This window comes from Heterodontus francisci, chromosome 35 (genome assembly GCF_036365525.1).
Source record: "Heterodontus francisci isolate sHetFra1 chromosome 35, sHetFra1.hap1, whole genome shotgun sequence".
Classification (NCBI taxonomy): domain Eukaryota; kingdom Metazoa; phylum Chordata; class Chondrichthyes; order Heterodontiformes; family Heterodontidae; genus Heterodontus; species Heterodontus francisci.
In genome coordinates this window covers 20,761,102-20,779,733 of record NC_090405.1, presented here as the reverse complement: position 1 = coordinate 20,779,733, position 18,632 = coordinate 20,761,102, and the positions used below count along the sequence as shown (strand labels likewise).

At 42.1% G+C, this 18,632-nt stretch overlaps 5 non-coding genes across 5 annotated transcripts; all 5 read right to left on the bottom strand.

The window, feature by feature from the left end:
* Positions 1 to 3,049: 3,049 nt before the first annotated feature.
* Positions 3,050 to 3,122, bottom strand: trnaf-gaa (transfer RNA phenylalanine (anticodon GAA)). Its single transcript has one exon. It is a non-coding gene; the product is annotated as a tRNA-Phe (tRNA).
* A 4,540-nt stretch (positions 3,123 to 7,662) lies between these two features.
* Positions 7,663 to 7,735, bottom strand: trnaf-gaa (transfer RNA phenylalanine (anticodon GAA)). Its single transcript has one exon. It is a non-coding gene; the product is annotated as a tRNA-Phe (tRNA).
* Positions 7,736 to 12,286: 4,551 nt separating this feature from the next.
* Positions 12,287 to 12,359, bottom strand: trnaf-gaa (transfer RNA phenylalanine (anticodon GAA)). Its single transcript has one exon. It is a non-coding gene; the product is annotated as a tRNA-Phe (tRNA).
* A 916-nt stretch (positions 12,360 to 13,275) lies between these two features.
* trnap-agg (transfer RNA proline (anticodon AGG)) lies at positions 13,276 to 13,364 on the bottom strand. The gene is given in 2 exon segments: positions 13,276 to 13,311; positions 13,329 to 13,364. It is a non-coding gene; the product is annotated as a tRNA-Pro (tRNA).
* Positions 13,365 to 17,899: 4,535 nt separating this feature from the next.
* On the bottom strand, positions 17,900 to 17,988 carry trnap-agg (transfer RNA proline (anticodon AGG)). Its single transcript is given in 2 exon segments — positions 17,900 to 17,935; positions 17,953 to 17,988. It is a non-coding gene; the product is annotated as a tRNA-Pro (tRNA).
* Between the last annotated feature and the right edge of the window lie 644 nt (positions 17,989 to 18,632).

Genomic DNA, 18,632 nt, shown 5'->3' with positions numbered 1-18,632 from the left:
CGATAAGAATTGGAGACTGGGCAGGGAGCGTCTATAAATGCTTAAGAATTGGGGACTGGTTAGGGAGCGTTTTTTTATTCGTTCGTGGGATGTGGGCGTCGCTGGCTCGATCTCAGCTCGAGTAATGTGTCCAGTTCTGGGCACCAGGCTTTAGAAAGGACATCAAAGCTTCTGAGACAGTTCAGAGGAGATTTACTAGAATGATCCCAGAGATGAGGGGTGTCAGTTCTCTGGACAGGCTGGTGAAGCTGGGATTGTTCTCTTCAGAGTAGAGAAGGTTAAGGCAAGATTTAATAGAGGTGTTCAGAATCATGAAGGATTTTCATACGGTAGAGAGGGAGAAACTGTTTCCAATGTCCTGGGGGTCAGTAACCAGAGGACACAGATTTAAAATAATTGGCCAAAAATGTCAAGGGGAGGTGAGGAGAGATCTTTTTACCCAGTAACTGATTCAGATTTGGAATGAATTGTCTGACAGGGTGGTGGAAACAGATTCAATTATAACTTTCATGAAGGAATTGCACAAATATTTCAAAGTGAAATTCTCCAGGATTATGGGGAAATAGGCAGGGGGTTGGACTAATTGCATCTTTTTGTTAGAGAGTCAGCAGAGGCACAATGGGGCCGAATGGCCTCCTTCTGTGCTGTGTGATTCTATGAACATAAGAACTAGAAGCAGGAGTCGGCAATTCAGCCCCTCGAGCCTGCTCTGCCATTCAATACAATCATGGCTGATCTCATCACGGCAGTTCTTGTTTCTTGCCAGTAGATGTCACTTCACTCCAATACAGTGAAGTTTACAAATCTGAGAGAGACACAACAGGAAAGAATTGTTCACATTATAGTGAATGTGTGGGATTTAGAAATACTAGGAGTGGAGACGAGTTATTACTTGTCTGCTCGATCCCCATAGCCCTGTAAAATTATTTCCTTCAAGTGCCCATTCAAATTCCTTTTGTAATCCTCGATTATCTCCATTTCCACCGCCCTCGTGGGCAGCGAGTTACAGATCATCACCAATCACTGTGTAAAAAAGTTATTGCGCACATTCCCCCTGTACCTCCTGTCCAAAACCTTCAATCTGTGTCCCCTAGTCCTTGTACCAATAGTTAACGGGAACAATGTTTCCTTGCCAACTTATTTAAAACTGTCATAGCCTAAAACACATCTATCAATTCTTCCCTCACTCTCGTTTGATACAGGCAGAACAACCCTAGCTTTTCCAACCTAACCTTGTAACTAAAATCCTCCATCCCTGGATCCATTCTGGTGAATTTCCTCTGCATCCTCTCAAGGACCCTCACATTCTTTCTAAAGTCTGCTGAGCAGAACTGGAAGCAACACTCCAATTGGGGCCGAACCAGAGTTTTATAATGGTTCAGCATAACTTCCCTGCTTTTGTACTCAATGCCTCTATTTATAAAGCCCAAGATCCCATATGCTTTGCGAACCACTCTCGCAATATGTCTTGCCACCTTCAAAGATTGATGCACATGAACCCCAAGTCCCTCTATTCCAGTACACTCTTTAGAACTGTGCCATTAAGTATATATTGCCTCTCCCTATTCCTTCTGCCAAAATCCATCACCTCACATTTATCACTGTTAAATTCCATCTGCCACCTGTCTGCCCATTCTGCTAGCCTATCATTGTCCTGTTGCAGGCAGTTCATATCATCCTCACTGTTTGCCACTCCTCCAAGTTTGTTGACATCGGGATATTTTGAGATTCTACTCTGTATTCCAAGATCAAAGTCATTTATCTTGAGCAAAAAAAGCAGTGGTTCTAGCACTGACCCTTGGGGAACACCACTGTCGACTATCCTCCAGTCTGATAAAGAACCATTTCATAAGACTCGCTGTTTTCTGTCCTTAAACCAATTTTCTATCCAATTGGACACTGACCCTCCTATACCACGAACCTCAATTTTGTTAACCGCCCTTTTATGTGGTACCTTGTCAAACGCTTCCTTAAAATCCATATAAACAACATCCACTGCATTCCCTTCATCAACCTGCTCTGTTAGTTCATCAAAAAATGCAGTTAGATTAGTCAAGCATGAACTCCCTTTTATAAATCCATGCTCACTCTCCTTAATTAACTCGAACCTCTCCAAGTGACTGTTGATTTTTTACCCTGATTATTCTTTCTAAAACCTTACCCACCGCTGCTGTTAATCTAACTAGCCTGTAGTTACCCGGACTGTCCTTACACCCTTTCTTGAATAAGGGTGTCGCATTTGCCACTGTTTAATCCTCTGGCACCTCCCCCGTATCCAGGGAAGATTGGAAGATTATAGCAAGCCCTTCCGTTATCTGCATCCGCATTTCCTTTCGCAACCTGGGATGTGAGCCATCCGGACCAGGTGATTTATCTTCCCTAAGCACAGCCAGCCTTTTTAGTACCTCCCTCTCCTAATTTGTACTCTCTCCATTGCCTCTACTTTCTTCACTTCGACTGATATTTTGTCAAATTCCACTTCCTTAGTGATCACTGATACAAAGTACTCATTAAGTAGATTAACATTGCCCTGCACCTCTAAGCTTAGATTATCCTTTTTGTCCCTAATAGGCCCGACTCAACCTCTTACTACCCACTTATCATTTACATGCTGCTCGAAGATTTTTGGGTTTCCTTTCATGTTGACTGCCAGTCTATTCTCACAGAAATAGAGAATAAGCAAATATAGAAGATGTAAGTATTTCCCATCCTTGATGAGGTGGAATTTTTTATGTTGTGGGTGGTAATGTCTTGGCCCACGAGTGTGGTGGAAGCAGAGACAATCAATGATTTGAAAAGGAAATTGGATGGATACTTGAAGGAAAGAAACTTGCAGGAGGAAAGGGATCGAGCTGGTGAGTGGAACTGACTAGATTGCTCCGGGGAGAGCCAGCATGGACGTGATAGGCCAAATGACCACCTTCTATGTTGTAAATGATTCTGTGTTGTTTCTCAAATTCAATCCACTGGTGCTTGGTAAATAATCTCAAAGTAAATTGTGCAACTGGAAAATCAGAACCAAGGCAAGGGACACATAAGGAAGCGAAATTGCTGAAACCCGGGATTAAACCAGGGACCTTTAGATCTTCAGTCTAACGCTCTCCCAACTGAGCTATTTCAGCCCGACATTAACAGTGGCTTGGTGTCCTTGTTTTGGAAGAAAATACATACATTCAAGTTTTCCAAAAAATTAAAGAACACAACATGTGAGTAATATTCCCCATTGCTTTCTCAGTACTGATGGATTGTGAAGCGGGAGACAGCCAGAAGTGCCAATGAGCCGCACAGACCCTGAGCTGAGAATGAAATGAGATCAAATTCAATCTTTCATAGCGAGATGCTGCAGAGAGGTAAGAGTCCTGAATCAAAGCGAGATTTGCTCATTTCAAACACTCCCTGTACTCTCTGCTCAAGAAGCCTTAAAAAAGGGAAAAACAGAATGGCACTCAAACTCACAACCCTGCCATTAACAGTCTCATGTTCGACTGACAGAACTGTCACTTCTACTCACTCTCTTATTGGATGGATGCAACTCCAACGAAGGGGTGGCATTCAAATCCTCCCATGGGTCCACATGTCAGACTGAGTTCCATGTTGTAGAATCAAGCAAAGGAAATCTGCTCACTTCCAAAACTATCAGCGAATTGAAGCTGATTACGATCAACATCATCAGAGGTCAGAACGACCTGGTGAAAGAAGACACTCTGAAGAAGGATCCACAATTATTCAAAGGCATCAACAAAGTGAAAAACAAGAAAATTGATGAGTCAATGCAAGCCAAACAACAGAAACACTGAAGAATTCCATTCCAGAACCCAGTCCTGTTGTTTTTGGAGTCAGGTCACAATTACAGCAACAACTTTATATTCCCACTTGGCTATCTGTACATTTAGTTAATTACAATTTTGTCGACAAGCTCTTTGAATCCAGTTGTCTGGTCCTCAAGCCAGCTCCGTATGGAAGTCAATTCCACCTTCTGCAAGGCTGAAACCAATAGATAACCTTAATCTAAAAATGCCAGCAGACCAGGGCTCGTCCAGGACTTGAACCCGGGATCTCTCGCATGTTAATTAATTATTCTGCCGAAGCGAGAATCATACCCCTAGACCAACGAGCCACTGACAGGTCAGATTTTATTAGCTGCTGTGGAATTTCACTGGAACCCCCCAGCCAATCATCCATTTTTTTTCAGATCAAAGCAACATCCTGCAAATGCTGAAATAAAAACAGAAAGTGGTGGAAATGCTCAGCAGCTCTGGCAGCATCTGTGCTGAGAGAAACACAGTTAACGTTTCAGGGCACTCACCTTTTGTTTCAGCCATCCTTTCAGACTGCTTCTGTCCATCCAATCTCACTTTCTATTCTATCCACATTTTAACCATTCACTACGTTACTACATTTTTCATGAATTCCTCATTTCTTTTATTACTGACAATTTTGTATTTCTGGCCTTAGCTTCAGACACCACCACAAGTGGAATCATGTCTCCATCTACCCAATCAAACCACTTCGCTGTTTCCTCACATTGCAATGTTTCTTTAACCCTGACAGACTGTGGAGTTTCTGCTGCTTGATTGCAGTTCTTGCTTCCCGCCAGTAGATGTCACCTCACTCCAATACAGTGAAGTTTACAAATCTGAGAGAGACACAACAGGAAATAATTGTTCACATTATAGTGAATGTGTGGGATTTAGAAATACTAGGAGTGGAGACGAGTTATTATTGCACTCTGCTATTACATCTTTTATAATGGACTCCAGCATTTTCCCCACGACTGATGTCAGGCTAACCGGTATATAATTCGCTGTTTTCTTTCTGCCTCTTTTTTTAAATAATGGAGTTACATTAACTACCGTCCAATCCATTGGAACTGTTCCAGAGTCGATAGAATTTTGAAAAAAGACCAGAAATGCATCTGCTATTTCAAGGGCCACTTCCTTAATTACTCTGGGATGTAGATTATCAGGCCCTGGGGATTTATCGGCCTTCAATCCCATCAATTTCCCAAACATTCCCTACTAATACTGATTTCATACAGTTCCTCCTTCTCACTAGACCCTATGTTCCCTAACATTTCTGGGAGATAATTTGTATCCTCCATTGTGAAGACAGATCCAAAGTATGTATTTAATTGGTCTGCCATTTCTTTGTTCCCCATTATAAATTCCCCCGTTTCTGACTGCAAGGGGCCCACATTTGTCTTCACTAATCTTTTTCTCTACACATATCTATAGAAGCTTTTACAGTCAGATTTTGTGTTCTCTGCTAGGTTACTCTCATACTCTATTTCCTCCTTCTTAATCAATCCTTTTGTCCTCCTCTGCTAAATTCCAAACTGCTCACAATCTTCAGGTTTGCTGCTTGTTCTGACCATTTTATATTTCTCCTCCTTGGATCTAATACTTCCCTTAATTTCTTTTGTAAGCCACAGTTGAGCCACCCTTCCTGTTTTACTTTTGCACGGACAGGAATGAACAATTGTTGTAATTCATCCGTGCGCTCTTTAAATGCTAGCCATTGCCTATCCACTGTCAACCCTTTAAGTAACGTTCCCCAATCTATCATAGCCAACTCCCGCCTCATACCTTCATAGTTTCCTTTATTTAGATTCAGGACCCGAGTCTCGGAATCAACTCTCTCACAATCCATCTTAATGAAGAATTTTATCATATTATGGGCGCACTTCCCCAAGGGACCCCACACAACAAGATTGTTAACTAATCCTTTCTCATTACACAATACCCAGTCCAGGATGGCCTGTTCTCTAGAGGTGTTATAAACCTCCATCAATTCTCCACTCAATCTCCTTTGATATAGGCAGAATAATCCTAGCTTTTCCAACCTAACCTTGTAACTAAAATCCCCCATCCCTGGATCCATTCTGGTAAATCACCTCTGCGTCCTCTCAAGGACCCTCACATTCTTTCTAAAGTCTGCTGAGCAGAACTGGAAGCAACACTCCAATTGGGGCCGAACCAGAGTTTTATAATGGTTCAGCATAACTTCCCTGCTTTTGTACTCAATGCCTCTATTTATAAAGCCCAAGATCCCATATGCTTTGCGAACCACTCTCGCAATATGTCTTGCCACCTTCAAAGATTGATGCACATGAACCCCAAGTCCCTCTATTCCAGTACACTCTTTAGAACTGTGCCATTAAGTATATATTGCCTCTCCCTATTCCTTCTGCCAAAATCCATCACCTCACATTTATCACTGTTAAATTCCATCTGCCACCTGTCTGCCCATTCTGCTAGCCTATCATTGTCCTGTTGCAGGCAGTTCATATCATCCTCACTGTTTGCCACTCCTCCAAGTTTGTTGTCATCGGGATATTTTGAGATTCTACTCTGTATTCCAAGATCAAAGTCATTTATCTTGAGCAAAAAAAGCAGTGGTTCTAGCACTGACCCTTGGGGAACACCACTGTCGACTATCCTCCAGTCTGATAAAGAACCATTTCATAAGACTCGCTGTTTTCTGTCCTTAAACCAATTTTCTATCCAATTGGACACTGACCCTCCTATACCATGAACCTCAATTTTGTTAACCGCCCTTTTATGTGGTACCTTGTCAAACGCTTCCTTAAAATCCATATAAACAACATCCACTGCATTCCCTTCATCAACCTGCTCTGTTAGTTCATCAAAAAATGCAGTTAGATTCGTCAAGCATGAACTCCCATTTATAAATCCATGCTCACTCCTTAATTAACTCGAACCTCTCCAAGTGACTGTTGATTTTTTACCCTGATTATTCTTTCTAAAACCTTACCCACCGCTGCTGTTAATCTAACTAGCCTGTAGTTACCCAGACTGTCCTTACACCCTTTCTTGAATAAGGGTGTCGCATTTGCCACTGTTTAATCCTCTGGCACCTCCCCCGTATCCAGGGAAGATTGGAAGATTATAGCAAGCCCTTCCGTTATCTGCATCCGCATTTCCTTTCGCAACCTGGGATGTGAGCCATCCGGACCAGGTGATTTATCTTCCCTAAGCACAGCCAGCCTTTTTAGTACCTCCCTCTCCTAATTTGTACTCTCTCCATTGCCTCTACTTTCTTCACTTCGACTGATATTTTGTCAAATTCCACTTCCTTAGTGATCACTGATACAAAGTACTCATTAAGTAGATTAACATTGCCCTGCACCTCTAAGCTTAGATTATCCTTTTTGTCCCTAATAGGCCCGACTCAACCTCTTACTACCCACTTATCATTTACATGCTGCTCGAAGATTTTTGGGTTTCCTTTCATGTTGACTGCCAGTCTATTCTCACAGAAATAGAGAATAAGCAAATATAGAAGATGTAAGTATTTCCCATCCTTGATGAGGTGGAATTTTTTATGTTGTGGGTGGTAATGTCTTGGCCCACGAGTGTGGTGGAAGCAGAGACAATCAATGATTTGAAAAGGAAATTGGATGGATACTTGAAGGAAAGAAACTTGCAGGAGGAAAGGGATCGAGCTGGTGAGTGGAACTGACTAGATTGCTCCGGGGAGAGCCAGCATGGACGTGATAGGCCAAATGACCACCTTCTATGTTGTAAATGATTCTGTGTTGTTTCTCAAATTCAATCCACTGGTGCTTGGTAAATAATCTCAAAGTAAATTGTGCAACTGGAAAATCAGAACCAAGGCAAGGGACACATAAGGAAGCGAAATTGCTGAAACCCGGGATTAAACCAGGGACCTTTAGATCTTCAGTCTAACGCTCTCCCAACTGAGCTATTTCAGCCCGACATTAACAGTGGCTTGGTGTCCTTGTTTTGGAAGAAAATACATACATTCAAGTTTTCCAAAAAATTAAAGAACACAACATGTGAGTGATATTCCCCATTGCTTTCTCAGTACTGATGGATTGTGAAGCGGGAGACAGCCAGAAGTGCCACTGAGCCGCACAGACCCCGAGCTGAGAATGAAATGAGATCAAATTCAATCTTTCATAGTGAGATGCTGCTGAGAGGTAAGAGTCCTGAATCAAAGCGAGACTTGCTCATTTCAAAACTCCCTGTACTCTCTGCTCATGAAGCCTTAAAAAAGGGAAAAACAGTATGGCACTCAAACTCACAACCCTGCCATTAAAAGTCTCATATTCGACTGACAGAACTGTCACTTCTACTCGGTCTCTTATTGGATGGATGCAACTCCAACGCAGGGATGACATTCAAATCCTCCCATGGGTCCACATGTCAGACTGAGTTCCATGTTGTAGACTCAAGCAAAGGAAATCTGCTCACTTCCAAAACTATCAGCGAATTGAAGCTGATTACAATCAACATCATCGGAGGTCAGAACTACCTGGTGAAAGGAGACACCCTGAAGAAGGATCCACAATTATTCAAAGGCATCGACAAAGTGAAAAACAAGAAAATCGATGAGTCAATGCAAGCCAAACAACAGAAACACTGAAGAATTCCATTCCATTCCAGTCCAGAACCCAGTCCTGTTGTTTTTGGAGTCATGTCACAATTACAGCAACAACTTTATATTCCCACTTGGCTATCTGTACATTTAGTTAATTGCAATTTTGTCGACAAGCTCTTTGAATCCAGTTGTCTGGTCCTCAAGCCAGCTCCGTATGGAAGTCAATTCCACCTTCTGCAAGGCTGAAACCAATAGATAACCTTAATCTAAAGATGCCAGCAGACCAGGGCTCGTCTGGGATTTGAACCCGGGATCTCTCGCATGTTAATTAACCATACTCCCTAAGCGAGAATCATACCCCTAGACCAACAAGCCACTGACAGGTCAAGCTTTATTAGCTGCTGTGGAATTTCACTGGAACCCCCCAGCCAATCATCCATTTTTTTTCAGATCAAAGCAACATCCTGCAAATGCTGAAATAAAAACAGAAAGTGCTGGAAATGTTCAGCAGCTCTGGCAGCATCTGTGCTGTGAGAAACACAGTTAATGTTTCAGGGCACTCACCTTTTGTTTCAGCCATCCTTTCAGACTGCTTCTGTCCATCCAATCTCACTTTCTATTCTATCCACATTCTAACCATTCACTACGTTACTGCATTTTTCATGAATTCCTCATTTCTTTTATTAATGACAATTTTGTATTTCTAGCCTTTGCTTCAGACACCACCACAAGTGGAATCATGTCTCCATCTACCCAATCAAACCACTTCGCTGTATCCTCACATTGCAATGTTTCTTTAACCCTGACAGACTGTGGAGTTTCTGCTGCTTGATTGCAGTTCTTGCTTCCCGCCAGTAGATGTCACCTCACTCCAATACAGTGAAGTTTACAAATCTGAGAGAGACACAACAGGAAATAATTGTTCACATTATAGTGAATGTGTGGGATTTAGAAATACTAGGAGTGGAGACGAGTTATTATTGCACTCTGCTATTACATCTTTTATAATGGACTCCAGCATTTTCCCCACGACTGATGTCAGGCTAACCGGTATATAATTCGCTGTTTTCTTTCTGCCTCTTTTTTTAAATAGCGGAGTTACATTAACTACCGTCCAATCCATTGGAACTGTTCCAGAGTCGATAGAATTTTGAAAAAAGACCAGAAATGCATCTGCTATTTCAAGGACCACTTCCTTAATTACTCTGGGATGTAGATTATCAGGCCCTGGGGATTTATCGGCCTTCAATCCCATCAATTTCCCAAACATTCCCTACTAATACAGATTTCATACAGTTCCTCCTTCTCATTAGACCCTATGTTCCCCAACATTTCTGGGAGGTAATTTGTATCGTCCTTTGTGAAGACAGAACCAAAGTATGTATTTAATTGGTCTGCCATTTCTTTGTTCCCCATTATAAATTCCCCCGTTTCTGACTGTAAGGGACCCACATTTGTCTTCACTAATCTTTTTCTCGACACATATCTAGAGAAGCTTTTACAGTCAGTTTTTATGTTCTCTGCTAGCTTACTGTCATACTCTATTTCCCCCTTCTTAATCAATCCTTTTGTCCTCCTCTGCTAAATTCCAAACTGCTCACAATCTTCAGGTTTGCTGCTTGTTCTGGCCATTTTATATTTCTCCTCCTTGGATCTAATACTTTCCTTAATTTCTTTTGTAAGCCACAGTTGAGCCACCCTTCCTGTTTTACTTTTGCACAGACAGGAATGAACAATTGTTGTAATTCATCCATGCGCTCTTTAAATGTTAGCCATTGCCTATCCACTGTCAACCCTTTAAGTAACGTTCCCCAATCTATCATAGCCAACTCCCGCCTCATACTTTCATAGTTTTCTTTGTTTAGATTCAGGACCCGAGTCTCGGAATCAACTCTCTCACTCTCCATCTTAATGAAGAATTTTATCATATTATGGGCGCACTTCCCCAAGGTACCCCACACAACAAGATTGTTAACTAATCCTTTCTCATTACACAATACCCAGTCCAGGATGGCCTGTTCTCTAGAGGTGTTATACACCTCTATCAATTCTCCACTCAATCTCCTTTGAGAAAGGCAGAATAATCCTAGCTTTTCCAACCTAACCATGTAACTAAAATCCCCCATCCCTGGATCCATTCTGGTAAATCGCCTCTGCGTCCTCTCAAGGACCCTCACATTCTTTCTAAAGTCTGCTGAGCAGAACTGGAAGCAACACTCCAATTGGGGCCTAACCAGAGTTTTATAATGGTTCAGCATAACTTCCCTGCTTTTGTACTCAATGCCTCTACTTATAAAGCCCAAGATCCCATATGCTTTGCGAACCACTCTCGCAATATGACTTGCCTCCTTCAAAGATTGATGCACATGAACCCCAAGTCCCTCTATTCCAGTACACTCTTTAGAACTGTGCCATGAAGTATATATTGCCTCTCCCTATTCCTTATGCCAAAATACATCACCTCACACTTGTCACTATTAAATTCCATCTGCCACCTGTCTGCCCATTCTGCTAGCCTATCACTGTCCTGTTGCAGGCAGTTCATATCATCTTCACTGTTTGCCGCTCCTCCAGGTTTGGTGTCATCGGCATATTTTGAGATTCTACTCTGTATTCCAAGATCCAAGTCAATTACCTTGAGCAAAAAAAGCAGTGGTTCTAGCACTGACCCTTGGGGAACACCACTGTCGACTATCCTCCAGTCTGACAAAGAACCATTTAATAAGACTCGCTGTTTTCTGTCCTTAAACCAATTTTCTATCCAATTGGACACTGACCCTCCTATACCACGAACCTCAATTTTGTTAACCGCCCTTTTATGTGGTACCTTGTCAAACGCTTCCTTAAAATCCATATAAACAACATCCACTGCATTCCCTTCATCAAGCTGCTCTGTTAGTTCATCAAAAAATGCAGTTAGATTAGTCAAGCATGAACTCCCATTTATAAATCCATGCTCACTCTCCTTAATTAACTCGAACCTCTCCAAGTGACTGTTGATTTTTTACCCTGATTATTCTTTCTAAAATCTTACCCACCACTGCTGTTAATCTAACTAGCCTGTAGTTACCCGGACTGTCCTTACACCCTTTCTTGAATAAGGGTGTCGCATTTGCCACTGTTTAATCCTCTGGCACCTCCCCCGTATCCAGGGAAGATTGGAAGATTATAGCAAGCCCTTCCGTTATCTGCATCCGCATTTCCTTTCGCAACCTGGGATGTGAGCCATCCGGACCAGGTGATTTATCTTCCCTCAGCACAGCCAGCCTTTTTAGTACCTCCCTCTCCTAATTTGTACTCTCTCCATTGACTCTACTTTCTTCACTTCGACTGATATTTTGTCAAATTCCACTTCCTCAGTGATCACTGATGCAAAGTTCTCATTAAGTAGATTAACATTGCCCTGCACCTCTAAGCTTATATTATCCTTTTTGTCCCTAATAGGCCCGACTCAACCTCTTACTACCCACTTATCATTTACATGCTGCTCGAAGATTTTTGGGTTTCCTTTCATGTTGACTGCCAGTCTATTCTCATAGAAATAGAGAATAAGCAAATATAGAAGATGTAAGTATTTCCCATCCTTGATGAGGTGGAATTTTTTATGCTGTGGGTAGTAATGTCTTGGCCCACGAGTGTGGTGGAAGCAGAGACAATCAATGATTTGAAAAGGAAATTAGATGGATACTTGAAGGAAAGAAACTTGCAGGAGGAAAGGGATCGAGCTGGTGAGTGGAACTGACTAGATTGCTCCGGGGAGAGCCAGCATGGACGTGATAGGCCAAACGACCACCTTCTGTGCTGTAAATGACTCTGTGTTGTTTCTCAAATTCAATCCACTGGTGCTTGGTAAATAATTTCAAAGTAAATTGTGCAACCGGAAAATCAGAACCAAGGCAAGGGACGCATAAGGAAGCGGAAGTGCTGAAACCCGGGATTGAACCAGGGACCTTTAGATCTTCAGTCTAACGCTCTCTCAACTGAGCTATTTCAGCCCTACATTAACAGTGGCTTGGTGTCCTTGTTTTGGAAGAAAATACATACATTCAAGTTTTCCAAAAAATTAAGGAACACAACATGTGAGTAATATTCCCCATTGCTTTCTCAGTACTGATGGATTGTGAAGCGGGAGACAGCCAGAAGTGCCACTGAGCCGCACAGACCCCGAGCTGAGAATGAAATGAGATCAAATTCAATCTTTCATAGTGAGATGCTGCTGAGAGGTAAGAGTCCTGAATCAAAGCGAGACTTGCTCATTTCAAACACTCCCTGTACTCTCTGCTCATGAAGCCTTAAAAAAGGGAAAAACAGAATGGCACTCAAACTCACAACCCTGCCATTAAAAGTCTCATATTCGACTGACAGAACTGTCACTTCTACTCGGTCTCTTATTGGATGGATGCAACTCCAACGCAGGGATGGCATTCAAATCCTCCCATGGGTCCACATGTCAGACTGAGTTCCATGTTGTAGACTCAAGCAAACGAAATCTGCTCACTTCCAAAACTATCAGCGAATTGAAGCTGATTACAATCAACATCATCAGAGGTCAGAACTACCTGGTGAAAGAAGACACCCTGAAGAAGGATCCACAATTATTCAAAGGCATCGACAAAGTGAAAAACAAGAAAATCGATGAGTCAATGCAAGCCAAACAACAGAAACACTGAAGAATTCCATTCCATTCCAGTCCAGAACCCAGTCCTGTTGTTTTTGGAGTCAGGTCACAATTACAGCAACAACTTTATATTCCCACTTGGCTATCTGTACATTTAGTTAATTGCAATTTTGTCGACAAGCTCTTTGAATCCAGTTGTCTGGTCCTCATGCCAGCTCTGTTTGGAAGTCAATTCCACCTTCTGCAAGGCTGAAACCAATAGATAACCTTAATCTAAAAATGCCACCAGGCCAGGGCTCGTCCGGGACTTGAACCCGGGATCTCTCGCATGTTAATTAACCATACTCCCTAAGCGAGAATCATACCCCTAAACCAACGAGCCACTGACCAGTCAGGTTTCTTTAGCTGCTGTGGAATTTCACTGGAACCCCCCAGCCAATCATCCATTTTTTTTTCAGATCAAAGCAACATCCTGCAAATGCTGAAATAAAAACAGAAAGTGCTGGAAATGTTCAGCAGCTCTGGCAGCATCTGTGCTGAGAGAAACACAGTTAACGTTTCAGGGCACTCACCTTTTGTTTCAGCCATCCTTTCAGACTGCTTCTGTCCATCCAATCTCACTTTCTATTCTATCCACATTCTCACCATTCACTACGTTACTACATTTTTCATGAATTCCTCATTTCTTTTATTAATGACAATTTTGTATTTCTGGCCTTTGCTTCAGATACCACCACAAGTGGAATCATGTCTCCATCTACCCAATCAAACCACTTCGCTGTATCCTCACATTGCAATGTTTCTTTAACCCTGACAGACTGTGGAGTTTCTGCTGCTTGATTGCAGTTCTTGCTTCCCGCCAGTAGATGTCACCTCACTCCAATACAGTGAAGTTTACAAATCTGAGAGAGACACAACAGGAAATAATTGTTCACATTATAGTGAATGTGTGGGATTTAGAAATACTAGGAGTGGAGACGAGTTATTATTGCACTCTGCTATTACATCTTTTATATTGGACTCCAGCATTTTCCCCACGACTGATGTCAGGCTAACCGGTATATAATTCGCTGTTTTCTTTCTGCCTCTTTTTTTAAATAGTGGAGTTACATTAACTACCGTCCAATCCATTTGAACTGTTCCAGAGTCTACAGAATTTTGAAAAAAGACCAGAAATGCATCTGCTATTTCAAGGGCCACTTCCTTAAGTACTCTGGGATGCAGATTATCAGGCCTTGGGGATTTATCGGCCTTCAATCCCATCAATTTCCCAAACATTCCCTACTAATACAGATTTCATACAGTTCCTCCTTCTCATTAGACCCTATGTTCCCCAACATTTCTGGGAGGTAATTTGTATCGTCCTTTGTGAAGACAGAACCAAAGTATGTATTTAATTGGTCTGCCATTTCTTTGTTCCCCATTATAAATTCCCCCGTTTCTGACTGTAAGGGACCCACATTTGTCTTCACTAATCTTTTTCTCGACACATATCTAGAGAAGCTTTTACAGTCAGTTTTTATGTTCTCTGCTAGCTTACTGTCATACTCTATTTCCCCCTTCTTAATCAATCCTTTTGTCCTCCTCTGCTAAATTCCAAACTGCTCACAATCTTCAGGTTTGCTGCTTGTTCTGGCCATTTTATATTTCTCCTCCTTGGATCTAATACTTTCCTTAATTTCTTTTGTAAGCCACAGTTGAGCCACCCTTCCTGTTTTACTTTTGCACGGACAGGAATGAACAATTGTTGTAATTCATCCATGCGCTCTTTAAATGTTAGCCATTGCCTATCCACTGTCAACCCTTTAAGTAACGTTCCCCAATCTATCATAGCCAACTCCCGCCTCATACTTTCATAGTTTTCTTTGTTTAGATTCAGGACCCGAGTCTCGGAATCAACTCTCTCACTCTCCATCTTAATGAAGAATTTTATCATATTATGGGCGCACTTCCCCAAGGTACCCCACACAACAAGATTGTTAACTAATCCTTTCTCATTACACAATACCCAGTCCAGGATGGCCTGTTCTCTAGAGGTGTTATACACCTCTATCAATTCTCCACTCAATCTCCTTTGAGAAAGGCAGAATAATCCTAGCTTTTCCAACCTAACCTTGTAACTAAAATCCCCCATCCCTGGATCCATTCTGGTAAATCGCCTCTGCGTCCTCTCAAGGACCCTCACATTCTTTCTAAAGTCTGCTGAGCAGAACTGGAAGCAACACTCCAATTGGGGCCTAACCAGAGTTTTATAATGGTTCAGCATAACTTCCCTGCTTTTGTACTCAATGCCTCTACTTATAAAGCCCAAGATCCCATATGCTTTGCGAACCACTCTCGCAATATGACTTGCCTCCTTCAAAGATTGATGCACATGAACCCCAAGTCCCTCTATTCCAGTACACTCTTTAGAACTGTGCCATGAAGTATATATTGCCTCTCCCTATTCCTTATGCCAAAATACATCACCTCACACTTGTCACTATTAAATTCCATCTGCCACCTGTCTGCCCATTCTGCTAGCCTATCACTGTCCTGTTGCAGGCAGTTCATATCATCCTCACTGTTTGCCGCTCCTCCAGGTTTGGTGTCATCGGCATATTTTGAGATTCTACTCTGTATTCCAAGATCCAAGTCAATTACCTTGAGCAAAAAAAGCAGTGGTTCTAGCACTGACCCTTGGGGAACACCACTGTCGACTATCCTCCAGTCTGACAAAGAACCATTTAATAAGACTCGCTGTTTTCTGTCCTTAAACCAATTTTCTATCCAATTGGACACTGACCCTCCTATACCACGAACCTCAATTTTGTTAACCGCCCTTTTATGTGGTACCTTGTCAAACGCTTCCTTAAAATCCATATAAACAACATCCACTGCATTCCCTTCATCAACCTGCTCTGTTAGTTCATCAAAAAATGCAGTTAGATTAGTCAAGCATGAACTCCCATTTATAAATCCATGCTCACTCTCCTTAATTAACTCGAACCTCTCCAAGTGACTGTTGATTTTTTACCCTGATTATTCTTTCCAAAACCTTACCCACCGCTGCTGTTAATCTAACTAGCCTGTAGTTACCCGGACTGTCCTTACACCCTTTCTTGAATAAGGGTGTCGCATTTGCCACTGTTTAATCCTCTGGCACCTCCCCCGTATCCAGGGAAGATTGGAAGATTATAGCAAGCCCTTCCGTTATCTGCATCCGCATTTCCTTTCGCAACCTGGGATGTGAGCCATCCGGACCAGGTGATTTATCTTCCCTAAGCACAGCCAGCCTTTTTAGTACCTCCCTCTCTCAATTTGTACCCTCTCCAATGACTCTACTCTCTTCACATCGACTGATATTTTGTCAAATTCCACTTCCTTAGTGATCACTGATACAAAGTACTCATTAAGTAGATTAACATTGCCCTGCACCTCTAAGTTTATATTATCCTTTTTGTCCCTCATAGGCCCGACTCAACCTCTTACTACCCACTTATCATTTACATGCTGCTCGAAGATTTTTGGGTTTCCTTTCATGTTGACTGTCAGTCTATTCTCATATAAAGAGAGAATAAGCAAATATAGATGATATAAGTATTTCCCATCCTTGATGAGGTGGAATTTTTTATGCTGTGGGTAGTAATGTCTTGGCCCACGAGTGTGGTGGAAGCAGAGACAATCAATGATTTGAAAAGGAAATTAGATGGATACTTGAAGGAAAGAAACTTGCAGGAGGAAAGGGACCGAGCTGGTGAGTGGAACTGACTAGATTGCTCCGGGGAGAGCCAGCATGGACGTGATAGGCCAAATGACCACCTTCTTTGTTGTAAATGACTCTGTTGTTTCTCAAATTCAATCCACTGGTGCTTGGGAAATAATCTCAAAGTAAATTGTGCAACTGGAAAATCAGAACCAAGGCAAGGGACGCATAAGGAAGCGAAATTGCTGAAACCCAGGATTGAACCAGGGACCTTTAAATCTTCAGTCTAACACTCTCCCAACTGAACTATTTCAGCCCTACATTAACAGTGGCTTGGTGTCCTTGTTTTGGAAGAAAATACATACATTCAAGTTTTCCAAAAAATTAAAGAACACAACATGTGAGTAATATTCCCCATTGCTTTCTCAGTACTGATGGATTGTGAAGCGGGAGACAGCCAGAAGTGCCACTGAGCCGCACAGACCCCGAGCTGAGAATGAAATGAGATCAAATTCAATCTTTCATCGTGAGATGCTGCTGAGAGGTAAGAGTCCTGAATCAAAGCGAGACTTGCTCATTTCAAACACTCCCTGTACTCTCTGCTCATGAAGCCTTAAAAAAGGGAAAAACAGAATGGCACTCAAACTCACAACCCTGCCATTAAAAGTCTCATATTCGACTGACAGAACTGTCACTTCTACTCGGTCTCTTATTGGATGGATGCAACTCCAACGCAGGAATGGCATTCAAATCCTCCCATGGGTCCACATGTCAGACTGAGTTCCATGTTGTAGACTCAAGCAAACGAAATCTGCTCACTTCCAAAACTATCAGCGAATTGAAGCTGATTACAATCAACATCATCAGAGGTCAGAACTACCTGGTGAAAGAAGACACCCTGAAGAAGGATCCACAATTATTCAAAGGCATCGACAAAGTGAAAAACAAGAAAATCGATGAGTCAATGCAAGCCAAACAACAGAAACACTGAAGAATTCCATTCCATTCCAGTCCAGAACCCAGTCCTGTTGTTTTTGGAGTCAGGTCACAATTACAGCAACAACTTTATATTCCCACTTGGCTATCTGTACATTTAGTTAATTGCAATTTTGTCGACAAGCTCTTTGAATCCAGTTGTCTGGTCCTCATGCCAGCTCTGTTTGGAAGTCAATTCCACCTTCTGCAAGGCTGAAACCAATAGATAACCTTAATCTAAAAATGCCACCAGGCCAGGGCTCGTCCGGGACTTGAACCCGGGATCTCTCGCATGTTAATTAACCATACTCCCTAAGCGAGAATCATACCCCTAGACCAACGAGCCACTGACCAGTCAGGTTTCTTTAGCTGCTGTGGAATTTCACTGGAACCCCCCAGCCAATCATCCATTTTTTTTTCAGATCAAAGCAACATCCTGCAAATGCTGAAATAAAAACAGAAAGTGCTGGAAATGTTCAGCAGCTCTGGCAGCATCTGTGCTGAGAGAAACACAGTTAACGTTTCAGGGCACTCACCTTTTGTTTCAGCCATCCTTTCAGACTGCTTCTGTCCATCCAATCTCACTTTCTATTCTATCCACATTCTAACCATTCACTACGTTACTACATTTTTCATGAATTCCTCATTTCTTTTATTAATGACAATTTTGTATTTCTGGCCTTTGCTTCAGATACCACCACAAGTGGAATCATGTCTCCATCTACCCAATCAAACCACTTCGCTGTATCCTCACATTGCAATGTTTCTTTAACCCTGACAGACTGTGGAGTTTCTGCTGCTTGATTGCAGTTCTTGCTTCCCGCCAGTAGATGTCACCTCACTCCAATACAGTGAAGTTTACAAATCTGAGAGAGACACAACAGGAAATAATTGTTCACATTATAGTGAATGTGTGGGATTTAGAAATACTAGGAGTGGAGACGAGTTATTATTGCACTCTGCTATTACATCTTTTATATTGGACTCCAG